Raw genomic sequence first — 18,875 nt, forward strand, 5'->3', positions numbered from 1 at the left:
TGCATGCCGTGGGTGATGGAGTCATAATGACTTCAGTAAATGCTCATGTCTCAGTTTATTTAAAATTTAATAGCAATTCAAGGAAGAAAGCGTTAGAATAAAATTATGTGTACTCACTCTGCACTTTACACGAATTTTGAGGCTGGCTCAGCTGAACAATAGGCTGTGGCTGTGCATTCGTTTGCCACATGAGTTCAACATTGCCTTCCCCCACCCACCCCCTGCCCAGCCTGCTGTGAAAATGTTTTGCAGCTGTGTGACTTTTCCATTGTTGGACTCTGTCTGCATTCCTCCTCTGTTGATTTTATCTTGGATTCTTGAAACTCTTCTTTTCCCTGATATATTTCAGCTTCCTAGATATTTAGTATTTTTTTCACTTTGTCTTAAAAATTATTATCAGCTACATTCCATATTGTGGCATACCACTGAGCAATAAAAAGGAACAAATGTGATTCATGCAAAATTTGGATGAATATTTAGAAAATTGGGCTGAATAAAAAGAGCTAATGTCAAAAGTCATATGATTCCATTTGTATAACATTTGTGAAAGGGTGAAATAATAGAAATGGAAAATAAATGAGTGATTGCTTTGAGCTGAGAATGGGAGTGCATGTGAAAAGTGAGTTTGGCTGTAACAGGACAGGAGGAGGGGTCTTTGTAGTGACGGAAATGCTCTGCATCTTGACTGTGTTAATATCAATATCCTGGATGTTGTATTATCCTGGCGTTTCATAACATGTAACTATTAGGGAAATAGGGTAAAGGGTATACGGGACCTCTTAATTGCTTACAACCTCAGTAAATCTACAGTTATCTCAAAACTAAAAAAATTATAGGAAATGAATTTCTGTGTCCATAAATAATGGATAGTACCTTGTTTAGGATTTTTTTTCTTTCAACAAATACTTATTAAACAACTATTATTCTAGGGGAATAAATAGTAAACATACAAAGCAAACAAATAAACAAGATAATTTCAAATAATAAAAATTGTTGTGAAGAAAACAAAAACCAGTGTGAGAAGATAGGGAGGGATAGTATGGATGGTTGGACTCAGACCTGTCAGACAGATATTCTATCTGTGGAAGGGACTGCTTCACGGTGCCGCCTATGGGAAGGTAGGAGAAAATCCTGGGGAAGAGCATATCAAGCCTTTTTTCTAGCAATTACTCAAGGCCCAAGTTGCTGTCTGCTTATAAAGTTTAGCTTGATTGAACCCAGGAACGTGGCTAGTGTGGCTGGTGTATGAGATGAAATTAAAGAGGTTACAGAGGCCAGGTCAAATGGGGCCTCATAGGCCCTGATGACCTTGAGTTTAGATTTTACCATAAATGCAGATAAACCATTGGAAGGCTTTAAGCAGAGGAACAGAATTAACTCATTTACGTTTTTAAAAGATCACGTCGACTGCTTTATGGAGAAATGGAAAATTTAAAGCCAAAAAATTAGCAAAGTCACTCTTGTAATAATTTGAACAAGAGATGGTGATGTCTACCCATACCTCTTCAAACTGAATTAATTAAAAGTGCATGTTAAGCGGATAAAGGGATAGAATATTGAAAGTAAGTGTTGGAAGTGGTTGCTTATTTCAGAAATTCTCTGTGGAAACAGAAACTTAAGTCATGGAGTCTTAGCTCATAGTCGTTTCATCTGCTGAGGTCTGAGTATCCTGGGAAATCACAAGGAGAGAAAGGTTCACGCTAGCGTCAAATATCAAGGTTTGCTTCCAGCGTAGTATGGTGTGTGGTGTGTAGTATACTTACCAGTCAGGGTTCTCTAGAGAAACAGAGTCAATAGGATATATATTCATATTTATATTCATAGTCATCTTCATACCTAGAGAGATATGGAGAGAAAGAGATTGATTTATTTTAAGAAATTGGTTTACAGAATTGTGGAGGCTGGCAGGTTCAACTCTGCAGGGTGAGTGGGCTTCAGGCTGTAAACTCAGGGAAGAGTTGTTGCCGTAGCTTAAGTCTAAAGGAAAATGGCAAGCCGCCTTCCTTCTTACTCAGGAAAGGTCAGTCTTTGTTTTATGGCCTTCAACTGATTGGACGAAGCCCACCCACATTATAATGCTGATTTAAATGCTTATCTCATTTAGAAAAGTACCTTCACAGAAACATCCAGATGTATTTGACCAAATATCTGTGTACTCTGGCCTAGCCAAGTTGACACATAAAAGTAAGCATCATAGACCAGTTGGATTCTACATAACACTTCCTTGAAAAGAAGGTGTATGCCATGCATAAGAACCTCAGCAGTAATCAGTTCAGTTCAGTTGCTCAGTCGTGTCCAACTCTTTATGACCCCATGGGCTGCAGCATGCCAGGCCTCCCTGTCCATCACCAACTCCCGAAGCTTACTCAAACTCATGTTTACTGAGTCAGTGATGCCATCCAACCATCGCATCCTCTGTCGTCCCCTTCTCCTCCCAGCTTCAATATTTCCCAGCATAAGGGTCTTTTCAAATGAGTCAGTTCTTTGCGTCAGGTGATCAAAGTATTGGAGGTTCAGCTTCAGCATCAGTCCTTCCAATGAATATTCAGGACTGATTTCCTTTAGGATGGACTGGTTGGGTCTCCTTGCTGTTCAAGGGACTCTCAAGAGTCTCCTCCAGCACCACAGGGATTGAACCCAGGGCTCCCGCATTGCAGATGATTCTTTACTAGCTGAGCCACAGGCAAGCCCTCAGCAGTAATAGGTGGAGACAAATAAAAATGATCAGGGTAACGCAGCTTGTCTATGGGGCTCCACAAGTCTTGCCACAACCTTTCTTAAGGTTATGGATAGAGCCTTGGAAATAACTAAGACTAGATTTATCAACTGCCTGGAAAGATGAAGGCTTATAATTGGCCTTAAGTTGATTCGGAGCAAATAAGGAAATGTGATTCATTTTCTAAAATCAACTTTGTGGACTAAGTGTTAAACATTATGCACAATGCCAAAGAGAGTAAGACTAGTTCACAAGTTAGGTTTTAATTTTATGAGAAAATGCCCATTTACAAAGGCGCAAGTAATACCTCTATTATTTGTCCTGACAGAATTAGGGTGTGTGGAGGTCTCTTGTTGCTAATTCTAGTCAACTTGGTTCCTATTTCTCCTCTGAGACTTAGGGCACTTGAGAATCAGAAAATAAAGAAAATGATTCTGAGTTTTTTCTGATTGTCAGAGTTCTCACCGCAACAACTATGCATGGACCTTCACTATTCGTACAACACTGGGCTAAGAAAGCGTGCAGGGCAGCACAGAGAGATAGTTTCTGCTCTGGAGGAATTAACGCCATAGGTGGGAGGTGAAAAAGCAGGCAGTGTAGCTTTTCACCACTTTGACTTTTAGGTCAGACCAATAGGGGTTACAATTGCCCACTTTAACTAATTGCTAGCTATATGTCCTTGGGCAGATAATTTATGCTCTTTGAGACCATTTTCTGACCTGTAAAATGGTAATAATACAGTGGATCCACATGTTACACTGAGTTACTTTCTAAAGTAAAAGGTAGGATGATAACCCCATATATAATCAACATTATGCTTGAAAATATCCCATCGCTTATGAAATACTACACCCCCAATTTTGCATGTATATATACGTATATATTATATGGCTGTATGATACCTCTTATACACTAAAATTTGACAGTCATTAAACTGGAGTAAATGAAGAATTAAAAGAAGGCCTGTATGCAAATGTTTGGCATTCAGCCATTTATTATTTTTTTTAAATGACTATGAGTTCAGTACAGTCACTCAGTCGTGTCTCACTCTTTGCGACCCCATGAACCGCAGCACGCCAGGCCTCCTGCTCTATCACCAACTCCCAGAGTTTTACTCCAACTCATGTCCATTGAGTCAGTGATGCCATCCAACCATCTCATCCTCTGTCGTCCCCTTCTCCTCCTGCCTTCAATCATTCCCAGCATCAGGATCTTTTCCAATGAGTCAGCTGTCCGCACCGGGTGGCCAAAGTATTGGAGTTTCAGCTTCAACATCAGTCCTTCCAATGAACACCCAGGACTGATTTCCTTTAGGATGGACTGGTTGGATCTCCTTGCAGTCCAAGGCACTCTCAAGAGTCTTCTCCAACACCTCAGTTCAAAAGCATAAATTCTTCAGAGTTCAGCTTTCTTTATAGTCCAACTCTCACATCCATACATGAGCACTGGAAAAACCATAGCCTTGACTAGATGTACCTTTGTTGACAAAGTAATGTCTCTGCTTTTTAATATGCTATCTATGTTGGTCATAACTTTCCTTCCAAGGAGTAAGTGTCTTTTAATTTCATGGCTGCAGTCACCATCTGCAGTGATTTTGGAGCCCAGAAAAATAAAGTCAGTGACTGTTTCCACTGTTTCCCCTCTATTTGCCATGAAGTGACAGGACTGGATGTCATGATCTTCGTTTTCTGAATGTTGAGCTTTAAGCCAACTTTTTCACTCTCCTCTTTCACTTTCATCAAGAGGCTCTTTAGTTCTTCTTCACCTTCTGCCTTAAGGGTGGTGTCATCTGCATATCTGAGGTTATTGATGTTTCTCCCAGCAATCTTGATTCCAGCTTGTGCTTCTTCCAGTCCAGCATTTCTCATGATGTACTCTGCATAGAAGTTAAATAAGCAGGGTGACAACATACAGCCTTGACGTACTCCTTTTCCTATTTGGAACCAGTCTCCTGTTCCATGTCCAGTTCTAACTGTTTCTTTCTGACCTGTATACAGGTTTTTCAAGAGGCAGGTCAGGTGGTCTGATATTCCCATCTCTTTCAGAATTTTCCACAGTTTATTGTGATCCACACAGTCAAAGGCTTTGGCATAGTCAATAAAGCAGAAATAGATGTTTTTCTGGAACTCTCTTGCTTTTACCATGATCCAACAGATGTTGGCAATTTGGTCTCTTGTTCCTCTGCCTTTTCTAAAACCAGCTTGAACATCTGGAAGTTCACGGTTCATGTATTGCTGAAGCCTGGCTTGGAGAATTTTGAGCATTACTTTACTAGCGTGTGAGATGAGTGCAATTGTGTGGTAGTTTGAGCATTCTTTGGTATTGCCTTTCTTTGGGATTGGAATGAAAACTGACCTTTTTCAGTCCTGTGGCCACTGCTGAGTTTTCCAAATTTGCTGGCATATTGAGTGCAGCACTTTCACAGCATCATCTTTCAGGATTTGAAATAGCTCAACTGGAATTCCATCACCTCCACTAGCTTTGTTCGTAGTGATGCGTCCTAAGGCCACTTGACTTCACATTCCAGGATGTCTGGCTCTAGTTGAGTTATCACACCATCATGATTATCTGAGTCGTGAAGGTCTTTTTTGTACAGTTCTTCTGTGTATTCTTGCCACCTCTTCTTAATATCTTCTTCTTCTTTTAGGTCCATTCCATTTCTGTCCTTTACTGAGCCCATCTTTGCATGAAATTTTCCCTTGTTATCACTGCTTTTCTTCAAGAGATCTCTAGTCTTTCCCATTCTATTGTTTTCCTCTATTTCTTTGCATTGATCGCTGAGGAAAGCTTTCTTATCTCTCCTTGCTATTCTTTGGAACTCTGCATTCAGAGTTCCAAAAGTCTTTCCTTTTCTCTTTTGCTTTTATTCTTTTCACAGCTATTTGTAAGGCCTCCTCAGACAGCCGTTTTGCTTTTTTGCCTTTCTTTTTCTTGGGGATGGTCTTGATCCCTGTCTCCTGTACAATGTCATGAACTTCCATCCATAGTTCATCAGGCACTCTATCTATCAGATCTAGTCCCTTAAATCTATTTCTCACTTCCACTGTATAATCATAAGGGATTTGATTTAGGATGACTATCAATTCCCAGTAATAAAGGGAAAGTTAGAGAATTATTAAAGTTGCTGCTTGATTCAAGTATTTTCTCCATATTAAGTCTTTTTGCTTATATATTTGTACTTATAGATTTGTTTTTATTGTGAGAATTAAATGAATAGTAGAATAGCTACTTTTATTAAGAGGTTGAAGGAAAAGAGGTTTGTGAGGAATATGTTCTGAATCAAGGTGAATTACATTGTCAGTATTGTATGACTGTTATACAGAGTAAATAAAATACTTAGATGAATCACCTATTATCACATCTGACACAGGATGAGCACTCAGATGGTAACTTTTTTATTAATTAATTTTTTGTTGTAAAAGTAATTTGATCATCCCAAGGCTAGTTGGACATGTTTATAGCCCCATTCACCCTTAAATTCTCTTATTTTAAACATTCTGAATGTATCACACATGATATATTTTGTCAGTTTCTACGGTTTATAGAGTATTCTGAAAAAGGAAAAAAAAAAATAATTCCTGGTTTGGAAGTCAGGAAGGACCTCATGGCAGAGGGAGTGTTTGACATGAACCCTTGAAGAGCTAGTGATTTTTTGATAGGTACAGAGAATGATTTTGGGAGCCAGCTTTTGTGGTATAGTTACTCCTCTCCTCAATCTAGCACTTCCCCACTTTTGCAAATCAGAAGCAGAAACCTGATTCCCAGATCAGGAGCCCACTTCCCCAACTTTCCTTGCAGCTAGGTATAGACATGTGACACAATCCTGTCCAATGAACTGCTGAGTGACTTCTAGGAGCTCTTTCCTTCCAGATTATAAGAGAGGAAGGAGAAGGAAGGAAGGAGAGAGGGAGAGGGGGAAGAGAGAGAAAGGAAGATACTAGCTTTCCCCATGAGCACAAAAATAATAGAAAGTATTTATGTAATGCTATTTGCTAGGTTCTATTTTAAGATTTTTGCAATTTTTCATATTAAAATAGTAAATCTTCACTTTGTGTATATTAAGTCATTAAATCCTATATACTATTTTTACCTACATGTTATAGATGAAAAAACTAAAGCTCAGAGAAATTATATACATTCTGAGCATCGTAAAACAGAACTAGATTTTTGAACTCAGTCTAATCCCAGTAGCTGCTTCATTTGCTATTATTTTCTCCCATTCTGAAGGCTGTCTTTTCACCTCGCTTGCAAACAACTAATCTCAAAAGTATACAAGCAACTCCTGCAGCTCAATTCCAGAAGAATAAATGACCCAATCAAAAAATGGGCCAAAGATCTAAACAGACATTTATCCAAAGAAGACATACAGATGGCTAACAAACACATGAAAAGATGCTCAACATCACTCATTATCAGAGAAATGCAAATCAAAACCACAATGAGGTACCATTTCACGCCAGTCAGAATGGCTGCAATCCAAAAGTCTACAAGCAATAAATGCTGGAGAGGATGTGGAGAAAAGGGAACCCTCTCACACTGTTGGTGGGAATGCAAACTAGTACAGCCACTATGGAGAACAGTTTGGAGATTCCTTAAAAAACTGGAAATAGAACTGCCATACGACCCAGCAATCCCACTGCTGGGCATACACACCAAGGAAACCAGAATTGAAAGAGACACCTGTACCCCAATGTTCATCGCAGCACTGTTTATAATAGCCAGGACATGGAAGCAACCTAGATGTCCATCAGCAGATGAATGTATAAGAAAGCTGTGGTACATATACACAATGGAGTATTACTCAGCCATTAAAAAGAATACATTTGAATCAGTTCTAATGAGGTAGATGAAACTGGAGCCTATTATACAGAGTGAAGTAAGCCAGAAAGAAGAATACCAATACAGTATACTAACACATATATATGGAATTTAGAAAGATGGTAACGACAACCCTGTATGCAAGACAGCAAAAGAGACACAGATGTATAGAACAGTCTTATGGATTCTGTGGGAGAGGGAAGGGGGGGATGATTTGGGAGAATGGCATTAGAACATGTATAATATCATATAAGAAACAAATCGCCAGTCCAGGTTTGATGCAGGATACAGGAAGCTTGGGGCTGGGGCACAGGGATGACCCAGAGGGATGGTATGGGGAGGGAGGTGGGAGTGGGGTTCAGGATGGGGAACACGTGTACACCCGTGGCGGATGCATGCTGATGTATGGCAAAACCAAGAGTTGGACTGCGAAGAAGGCTGAGTGCCGAAGAATTGATGCTTTTGAACTGTGGTATTGGAGAAGACTCTTGAGAGTCCCTTGAACTGCAAGGAGATCCAACCAGTCCATTCTGAAGGAGATCAGCCCTGGGATTTCTTTGGAAGGAATGATGCTAAAGCTGAAATTCCAGTACTTTGGCCACCTCACGCGAAGAGTTGACTCATTGGAAACGACTCTGATGCTAGGAGGGATTGGGGGCAGGAGGAGAAGGGGATGACAGAGGATGAGATGGCTGGATGGCATCACTGACTCGATGGACGTGAGACTGAGTGAACTCCAGGAGTTGGTGATGGACAGGGAGGCCTGGCGTGCTGCGATTCATGGGGTCACAAAGAGTCGGACATGACTGAGTGACTGAACTGAACTGAATACAATATTGTAAAGTAAAAAAAAAAAGAAAAAAAAAATCCCAGTACTGTGTTCTTAACTATTACACTATGTAATGAACCCCATTGGTGATGATGTAACTGAAAGAAGTAAAACACTAGCTCCTTGAAAATTTTTGTGTCAGAAAATTAACCAAAATGTGAAGCTGAGTTCCTCTGCATTTATAGAATTTTGGAGTGTTTAAGGTCTTTATTGTTTAGCTCACTGTTAGGGGTGGATTTTCTATTAAATGCAAGTGATGAAAGATTACTTCAGGATTGAGAAAGGAGTATGTCAGGGCTGTCTGCTCTCACCCTGTTTGTTTAACTTATGTGCTTAGCACATCATGAGAAATGCTGGGCTGGAGGAGCTATAAGCTGGAATCAAGACATCAGGAGAAACATCAACAACCTCAGATATGCAGATGATACCACTCTAATTGTAGAAAGCAAAGAGGAAGTAAAGAGCCTCTTTTTTTTAAACTTATCTAGCTATGTTTATTTTTAATTTTTTACTGAAGGATAATTGGTTTAGAATTTTGTTGTTTTCTGTCAAACCTCAACTTGAATCAGCCATAGGTATACATATATTCCCTCCCTTTTGAACCTCCCTCCCCATCCCACCCCTCTAGGTTGATAAGAGCCTCTTGGTGAGGGTGAAGGAGGAGAGTGAAAAAGCCGGCTTAAAACTAAATATTAAAAAATCCAAGATCATGGCATCTAGGCCCACTTTTCATGGCAAATAGAGAAAAGGTGGAAGTAGTGACAGATTTCCTCTTAATGGGCTTTAAAACCACTGCGGATGGTGACTGCAGCCATGAAATCAGAAGATGTTTGCTTCTTGACAGGAAAGCTACAACAAACCTAGATAGTATTCTGAAAAGCAGAAACATTACTCTGCTGACAAAAGTCCGTATAGTCAAGGCTGTGGTCTTCCCAGTGGTCACGTACAGTCGTGGACTGTAAAGAAGGCAGAACGCCAAGGAATTGATGCCTTTGAACTGTGGTGCTGGAGAAGACTCCTGAGAGTCACTTGGACTGCAAGGAGATCCAACCAGGGATATCAACTCTGAATACTCATTGGGAGGATTGATGCTGAAGTTGAAACTCCAGTATTTTGGTCATATGATGCAAATAGCTGATTCATTGGAAAAGTCCCTGATGCTGGGAAAGATTGAGGGCCAAAGAAGAGGGTATCAGAGGATGAGATGGCTGGATGGCATCACTGATGCAATGGACATGAACTTGGGCAAACATTGGGAGCTGGTGAGGGACAGAGAGGCCTGGTGTGCTGCAGTTCATGGGGTCACGGAGTTGGACACGGCTGGGTGATTGAACAATAGCAACAGATTATAATCTTGGGATTTCTTAACCACTGTTGGTGGTTTTGGAGTTAGAAATGAACATTTTAGTCAGGGAGAACAGCATGAACAGATTCAAGGATGGGTTGTGTTTAGAGGATAGCTATTAGCCTCTTTGTTGGACCAGTGTCCATGTGATAGAGTTGTAGGCTTTGAGTCCTGAAATACAGAAAGAACCCTAAGGTAACAACTTTTCATCCCAGTTTTCACTAATTTTAGGCAGAATTTCTCTTTAAGATCATTGATCTTGAGAAAAATAAACTTAGAACATTGCTTTAAGAAAAGCAACCAGTTAATACAGAAGGTTTCTCCTAGGGGTATGGACAAACTGAAAATTACATTTCATAAATGTGGCCAGAAAGAAATTTGTATGGCATCTATAACTGAAGAATTATCTCTGGCTTTGAATTCTAGTTACAGCTTTGCAAATCTCTAAGGAAAAAAAAAGTATATTAGGAATATGTGGTATCCATTATGTTTACATGGAGATGTTTGATTTCTCACTATTAGCTCTTTAATCTGCTGCAAAATATTTTACAGCAAAGTTGCTTCCATTTTCAAGTTCTCAAATCGTTTTTTTCTGAGAAACTGTGTAAAGCACTGCTTCATAGGACCCTGTCTAATGAAACACGACAGAAAAGACTCTAAATTGAACCCATGCTTTACTTCGGTCCTCCTTTTTTGGGAGGACTGAAAGACAGAGCACATGTATCATCACAATCGGCTGTTTTCTCTTTTTAACATTGCTTCTCTTCTCCTGAACATTCTTCTAATGCCAGAGGTAGTGTAGTGTGAGGATTAAAGTAGGGGATTTGATTTAAACAGAACTCGTTTCTAATCTAGCTCTAACTTTTCTAGTATATGTCCTTGGATAAATTCTATTTAGGCACTCCAATCTTCAGTTTTTTTATTTATAACATGGAAATAACAACCCTACCCTTGTGGGGCTTGTGAGGAATAAATGAGATAATGCACATGTTAAGTAAATGCTGGACTTTTCCCATTTTCTGAATCCTAATGAAAAAGCAGAGGTAATTACTAGGGTATTTTGGAAAATATCCTTGTAATCTAAAACAGAATTATTTAGGAAAAAAGGAACCGAGTCATGTTGAGGCTCTTTAAATGTTATTTTTGACTATGTTTCAGCATCAAGTGTTTGCTTCTTTTGAAAATCTTTGTGTCTTTAAAATTCTTATATTATGTTGATTTTAAAAAAGCTTAACCCATAGTTTTTATTTCCGAAAAAATAACTGTTTCTGCTATATTCTTCTGCTGCCAAGACAGCCACCATCAAATGGTAGCAAAATGGAAAACCACATAAAACATGGAAGACTTTCGTTGTGTTCCATCAGTACTTATTAGTTCTTTGAAAATCAAAGATTTCATTATAAGTCCTCAAGCAGATTCTTACTAAATTTGAGTTTATGTCTACAGATTGATAATATCAAATTTCTACCTTCTTTGGATGAAAAGCAACCACGACATTTAACAGTGATCCACCTGAGAGAGGATCACACAGAAATGGAGCAATTGATGAGATGAAAATTAGTCATTGAGTCAAATATAAATCAGATTTACTGTGATACTTAGCTTTCATTTAATTTTCATGAGTATCTTTATGTCTGGAATTTCCAAATGTATCTCCTGAAAGCCTATGCTTTAACAGTTCTAAACTTAAGATATTCTAAGCATTAAAGTTCTGGAACTAGGGAGAACCATAGGCGAAGTTATGAGATAAATAAATGTACCTAGGAATGTACTTACTAATGTACTATTTTCATAGGACTGATAACTTCTAAAGAGAGGAGCAAAACTAAAATTAATCTTTGGAAATTTAAAGCTGTGTCATAATTTCCTGCTAAATAGATGTTAATAATAATTTTGACATTGGGTGTCTAAAATTGGTTTCACCATGTCTCATTCACTACTAAATTCAATACTAAAATCAGATTGATTATATTCATTGCAGTCAAAGATGGAGAAGCTCTATACAGTCAGCAAAAACAAGACTTGGAGCTGATTGTGGCTCATATCATGAGCTCCTTATTGCAAAATTCAGACTTAAATTGAAGAAAGTAGAGAAAACCTCTAAGACATTCAGATATGACCTAAATCAAATCCCTTATGATTATACAGTGGAAGGGACACATAGATAGATTCAAGGGATTAGATCCTATAGAGTGACTGAAGAACTATGGATAGAGGTTTTAATATTCTACAGGAGGTGGTGACTAAAAGATTCTAAAGAAAAAGAAATGCAATAAAACAAAGTGGTTATCTGAGGACCCCTTACTGAGAGAAAAAGAAGCAAAAGCCAAAGGACAGAGGGAAAGATATACCCCACTGAATGCAGAGCTCCAGAGAAAAGCAAGGAGACAGAAGAAAGCATTTTCAAGTGAACAGTGCAAAGAAACAGAGGAAAACAATAGAATGGGAAAGAAGAGAGATCTCTTCAAGAAAATTAGAGATACCAAGCGAACATTTCATGCAAAGATGGGCTCAATAAAGGAAAGAAACGGCAAGCACCTAAGAGAAGCGGAAGATACTAAGAAGAGGTGGCAAGAATACACAGAAGAACTGTATGGAAAAGCTCTTAATGACCCTGATAACCACGATGGTGTGGTCACTCACTTAGAGCCAAACATCCTGGAATATGAAGTCAAGTGGGCCTTAGGAAGCATTACCATGAATAAAGCTAGTGGAGGTGATGAAATTCCGACTGAGGCATTTAAAATCCTTAAAGACGATGCTTTAAAGTGCTGCACTTCATGTGCCAGCAAATTTGGAAAACTCAGCAGTGGCCATATAACTGGAAAAAGGTCAATTTTCATTTCAGTCCTAAAGAAAGGCAATGCCAAAGAATGCTCAAACTACCGCACAATTGCACTGATTTCACATGCTAGCAAAGTAATGCTCAAATTCCCCATGCTAGGCCTCAACAGTACCAAGAAGTTCCATACATACAAGCTGGATTTAGAAAAGGCAGAAGAACCAGAGATCAAATTGTCAATATCTGTTGGATCATCAGAAAAGCAAGAGAGTTCCAGAAAAACATCTACTTCTGCTTTATTAACTATGCCAAAGCCTTTGACTGTGTGGATCACAACAAACTGTGGAAAATTCTTAAAGAGATAGGAATACCAGACCACCTGACCTGCCTCCTGAGAAATCTTTATGCAGGTCAGGAAGCAACAGTTAGAACTGAACATGGAATAACAGACTGGTTCAAAATTGGGAAAGGAGTATGATAAGCCTGTATATTGTCACCTGTTTATTTAACTTATATTCAGGGTACATCATACAAAATGCTGTGTTGTATGAAACACGAGCTGGATTCAAGATTGCCAGGAGAAATATCAACAATCTCAGATAGGCAAATGTGTGCTTAGTAGCTCAATTGTGTCCGACTCTTTGCGACTCCATGGACTGCAGCCCGCCAAGTTCATCTGACCATGGGGATTCTCCAGGCAAGAATACTGGAGTGGGTTGCCATTTCCTCTTCCAGGGGATCTTCCCAACCCAGGGATTGAACCCAGGTCTCCCACATTTTTGGGATTTTTTTACTGACTGAGCCACCAGGGAAGCCCCAAATATGCAGATACTACTACTCTAACGGCAGAAAGTGAAGAGGAGCTAAAGGACCTCATGATGAATCTCGGGGATAAATCCCCACTTGATCATGCAGTATGATTCCTTTAATGCATTGTTGCATTTGGTACTGGTGTTCTGCTGAAGTCTTTTGCTTGTGTTCATCAGTGATATTGGCATATAATTGTCTTGTTTTGTGCTGTCTTTGCTGATTTTGGTATCAGAATTATGGTGGTCATATAGAATGGGTTTGTAAGTGTTCCTTCCTTTGCAGATTTTTGGAGTAGTTTCAGAAAGATAGACATTAACTCTTCTCTAAGTGTTCTGTAGGATTCATCTGTGAAGCCATCTTGTTCTGGACTTTTGCTTGTTGGGAGCTTTTTAATTACTGTTTCAATGACGTTACTTGTGATTGTTCTGTTCATATCTTTTATTTCTTTCTGGTTCAGTCTTGGGAGAGTGTCCCTTTCTAAAGATTGTCTGTTTATTCTAGGTTGTCCACTTTATTGCTGTACAGTTGCTTGCGGTAGGCTCTTAGGACCCTTTGTGTTTCTCTGTGTGTCGGTTGTACCTTCTCCTTAATTTCTGTTTATTCATTTGAGCCCTCTCCTTTTTTTTTTCTTGATGAGTCTGTTTAAAGGTTTATTAATCTTTTCAAATGACCAGCTTTTACTTCTGTTGATCTTTTCTATTGTCTTTATTCATTTCTATTTCACTTTTTTTCAGCTCCAATCCTCATGATTTCTTTTATTTTACTAACTTTGGGTTTTGCTTGCTCTTTTTTCTCTAATTGCTTTAGGTGTAAGGCTAGGTTACTTGGGATTTTGCTTGTTTCCTGATGTAAGTTTGCATTTTGCTGTCAGCTTCCCTCTTATCACTTTAGCTATACCCCATAGGTCTGGGATTGTCATGTTTTCATTTTCATTTTTCTCTAGTTTTTTTTTTTTTTTTAATTTCCTCTTTGGTGAAAAGCATTTTAGATTCAGCAAATAGCAGAGTTTGAAAGGGATTGACTTACCCTACTCCTTTCACAGAAACAGAGACTGAGTTCGCAACAATACCAAGTATTATAAAGGTTGTCCAAATTAGATAAGCAATCACTGGCATCAAATTAGTTACGTATGAACATCAATTATAGGGAGAAACTTGATGATAATGCTTTTTTTCAAATAGTTAACACAGAAAAGACAAGAAATGAGAATGTAAAGAGAGAAGGATGGTTGGCAAATAAGCATATGAAACGATGCCACACATCATATATCATCAGAAAATGTAAAGTAAAACAGCAATGAGATACCGCCACACACCTATTAGAAGGCCCCAAATTCAGACCACTGATGACACCAAGTGCTGGAGAGGATACGGGGCAACAGGAACTGCTATTTGTTGCGGATGAGAATACAAAATGGCACAGCCATTTTGAAGACAGGTTGGCAGCTTAGAAAACTAATCATATACTTACCATGTGATTCAGCAATTGCACACTTTGGCATTTCCCCCGAAGAGCTGAAAGCTCACATTTCCACTAAAACATGCACACAGATATTTTTAGCAGTTTTATCCATAGTTGCCAAAACATGAAGCACCATGAGTCTTTCAGTAGATAAATGGATAAACAAACTAGGATCCATTCAGATGATGGAGAATTATTCAACACTAAAGAGAGGTGAGCTATCAGACTGTGAAAGGACATGCAGAAATCTTAGATGAATATTACTAAGAGAAAGAAACCAACCTGAAAAGCCTGCATACTGTTTAATTCCAATTATATGACATTCCAGAAAGGGCAAATCTATGGAGACAGTAAAACCCAGACTGCCCAAGGTTTGTGGGTGGGGTGGCGTGGAGGATGGGAGGGTGAATAGGCTGAGCACAGAGAAACTTTAAGGCACTGAAAATACTGTCTATGTATGATACTGTAATAATGGGTATATGTCATTAGACATGTCTCCAAGCTCATAAAATGTGCAATAACAAGAGTAAGCCCTAAAGTAAACTATGGGCTTTGAGTTATTCTGTGTTAATGTAAGTTCATCAGTTGTTAACAAATATACCTCTCTGCTGGGGGATGTTGATAACAGGGGAGGCTTTCAGGTGTAGGGGCAGGGAGTATATGGAAAATCAGGAAATTGCCCCTCACTTCCATTTTTTGCTGTGGACCTAAGCCTGCTCTAGGGCTTCCCTGATGGCTCAGCTGGTAAAGAATCTGCCTGTAATGCAGGAGACCCCTGTTCGATTCCTGGGTCGGGAAGATCCTCTGGGGAAGGGGAGTGGGAATACCCACTCCAGTATTCTTGGACTTCCTCCGGGGCTCAGCTGGTAAAGAATCTGCCCGCAATGCGGGGGACCTGGATTCGATCCCTGGGTTGGGAAGATCCCCTGGAGAAGGGAAAGGCTACCCACTCCAGTATTCTGGCCTGGAGAATAACATGGACTGTGTAGTCCATGGGGTCACAAAGAGTCAGACACAACTGAGTGACTTGCACTTCACTTAAGCCTGCTCTAAAATATAATCTCCATTAAAAAAAAAAAAGGCTAGAAAAGTTTGAGAGAGGTTGTCAGGGATTGTTAATCTGATCCAGATTGTCTTGGTGGAGTTCAGTGAGCTCAATTCAAAGGGTCAGTATCTTCACTCCTATAATGTGCTGAAGAAAAATTGCCCTGGACAAGGTAAACTGGCACAGAAGATTTTATTCAAGGCTATTGTGGGTGTGCTTACTGCAGTAGGGGAGAGACTGAGTTCAGTTCTGCTAAAACAAAAGGTGGAAAGCTTTTAAGGATTGGGGTGAATTAATGGAAAAGCTCTGGAGGACATTGGCAAAGGTGACGAGACCATCCGTGCTAAGTATTGCTTATCGGAGTCCAGCTTCTGCCTTCTCACAGAGGCTTGGGGATGGGGCACTATCTTTCTTGACGATCACATCTTGAAAGGATGTGTCCCAGGGCCTAGAGGAAAACTTTCTTGGGTTTTAGCACAGAGAAGATTTAGTTCCCAAAGGGGTGGAGAAAAAGCTTACCATTGAAACTTTTCTAAAGGAAACACTCTAAGGAAAGAAAGATCAGGCATATAGTCAGGAAGACCCTTAGCTGTTCAAGCTGAGGAGAAAGTTAAGGCTGTCTTGGCCTGTTTCTGCTCCTTTAGAGGTAACTTTTTGTCTATATTCACACATACGTTTTACAGTTGTTTAGATGAGTTATGTGATCCTTATAAGAGCTTCCCTGATAGCTCAGTTGGTAAAGGATCCGCCTGCAATGCAGATGATCCTGGTTCGATTCCTAGGTCAGGAAGGCGGAGAAGGGATAGGCTTGTTGCCATCAATTTGCCATGAAGAATGGGACATTCAGGGAAGTAACTGTTTACCCAGAGTTCTAAAATAAGGACTTGAATGGGGGTTACATTTAAGTTTTTGGCTGTTAGACAACTAGACTCATTCTCCCATTTAGTTATTTCTTTTAAATAACAACTAATATTTGGGTAATATTTACAGTTTCTACATCACTTTCATGTAGATTATGCAGTTTGCATTTCACACCACGGAAGAAGTACAAAGACTATTTTCAGTTTTAAACTCTGAGAAATTAAATGACTTTCCAGATAATGAGATTGGATCTCAAATCTCATTTCAAATAATAAGATCCAATCTCCTGGTCACGATAACTAATTAATTAGACATGTATTTAGACAAATACACAATATATGTTCAGATTCTATGTCAAGAGCTAGGGATTCAAAAGGAAGCAACTCTGCCCTCATAGAGCTTGAAGCCTAATGACAAAAAGAGGGAAAAGAAAGCAACGTAAGAATGAGATAACCATGGAGCAGTGATGACACGGAGAGAAATTGTCGCCTGTCAGAGTGGGTGGTTTGCTTTGGATGAGGTATTTGGGAAAGGCTGCTTTTAGCAGTAGACATTTGAGCTCAGTACCGGCATAATATGGCTTCTCAGGGGGTGCTAGTGGTAAAGAATCTGCCCACCAGTGCAGGAGATGTAAGAGACGTGGATTCCATCGCTGGGTTGGAAAGATCCCCTGGAGAAGGGAAAGGCTATGCACTCCAATATTCTGGCCTGGAGAATTCCATGGACTGTATAGTCCATGGGGTCTCAAAGAGTCTGACAAGACTGAGGGGCTTTCACATTCATATGCATATATATATATATATATATATATATATATATGGTCCATTAGTTTTTACAGTTTCAAGCATCCACTGGGGATCTCAGAGTGTACCCTTCATGGATAAGGGGGAACTTTTTGTACAGATAAAGCTGATGTGGAAGAGGGGCACTGGAGTCAGACCCCTCAAGGTTTCTGAGCCGTTAGAGGGAGCTGAGATTTTACTCTACAATCCATGAAAATTCACTATAGTATTTTCAGCTGGAATCCATAAGATGTGACTTACCTACACCTTCTGACCTTTTTCCTCCTAATGTTTGATATTCATAATTAGGAATTGCTTCTGTGGCCTGCTACCATCAACCTTCTACCTATGAAAATAGATGAAGGGAGAGAGGAGATGAGCATGGTTAGGAAGTCTGGGACTGAAGCTATCCCACTCATTGTTATGTGGAAACACTCCTTGTTATGTGGAAACACTCCTTCAGAATGCCGGGGGATGTGATACAGCATCAGTATTGACAGATGTCTGTGTCCTGCCAACAGGGGAGATCTGCATGGGATATAAACACCACTGGTACCTTGCTATTCAAAGTTGTTGGCATGTTGCCCTGCAAATTTATTTCTTTTTTGAGAGATCATGTTTATTATCAGTGTGTCAAGGTAGTATATCAAGACCAGATTACAAGTGAAAACAGCCAACATCCTGCACAGGAGATTCAGGAGGAAAGTGGTGATTCTTTCTTGAGTCTGAGCACATGGAGTCTTAGATTTAAATTTAAGATGCACTTGGGGAAGAATGTGATGAATATATCGAAAGTTAATGGGAATAAAAAAATAAAAGGTGTATGACCCACAGTATTACAAATGGATTTTTAAAACATTTTTTCAGCAATTTGTATCATAGATTTTTTTAATCCCTTTAACATCTTGAAAACAGAACTTTCACAGAGATTGAGTGACTTTCAAGTCAAGCAAATTAGTAGATGAAAGGTGATCATACAAGAATATTTTTTCTGATGGGAAAGGCTGAGATGAATAAAGACCCTTAAGATCAAAACGCTAAAACGATTAAGCCAATTGAGTAGCAATCAGCATACTTTTCTGTATACAGAAGAGTATTTTCAGCAGTATTCAATGAGATTAAAAAAAAAATGCTATCTGAATGATGAAGTGACTATGCAACTATTAGAATATGGGAAGGAAAGCTGATGGCACTTCTGTCCCCCGTGATTTGCAGCACTTCCTTCTGTATGGTTGGTGGTCTTGTTACAGGCAGAAGGGCCCACTCAGCACCTCCAGTGTTAGATATTTCCTACTTAAAAAGTAACATCTGGGAAAGATCGGCGATGAATGTGTCGAGAGCTCCTAGTGTCGCAGGATGACGCTCACGTGAGTACAAGTGCGAACATGTTTTTTTCCTGGGAGTAAACAGCCTTTTCCTTTTCTCC

General features: G+C 39.4%; 1 long non-coding RNA gene across 1 annotated transcript; it reads right to left on the bottom strand.

Annotated features, from left to right (window-relative positions):
- Positions 1 to 1,417: 1,417 nt before the first annotated feature.
- LOC129640622 (uncharacterized) lies at positions 1,418 to 18,650 on the bottom strand. Its single transcript, XR_008708906.1, has 4 exons — positions 18,525 to 18,650; positions 17,711 to 17,795; positions 1,764 to 1,836; positions 1,418 to 1,669 (listed from the first exon to the last, which is right to left on the bottom strand). It is a non-coding gene; the product is annotated as an uncharacterized LOC129640622 (long non-coding RNA).
- Between the last annotated feature and the right edge of the window lie 225 nt (positions 18,651 to 18,875).

The sequence above is a fragment of the Bubalus kerabau genome, chromosome 1 (genome assembly GCF_029407905.1).
Source record: "Bubalus kerabau isolate K-KA32 ecotype Philippines breed swamp buffalo chromosome 1, PCC_UOA_SB_1v2, whole genome shotgun sequence".
Taxonomy (NCBI): Eukaryota; Metazoa; Chordata; class Mammalia; order Artiodactyla; family Bovidae; genus Bubalus; species Bubalus kerabau.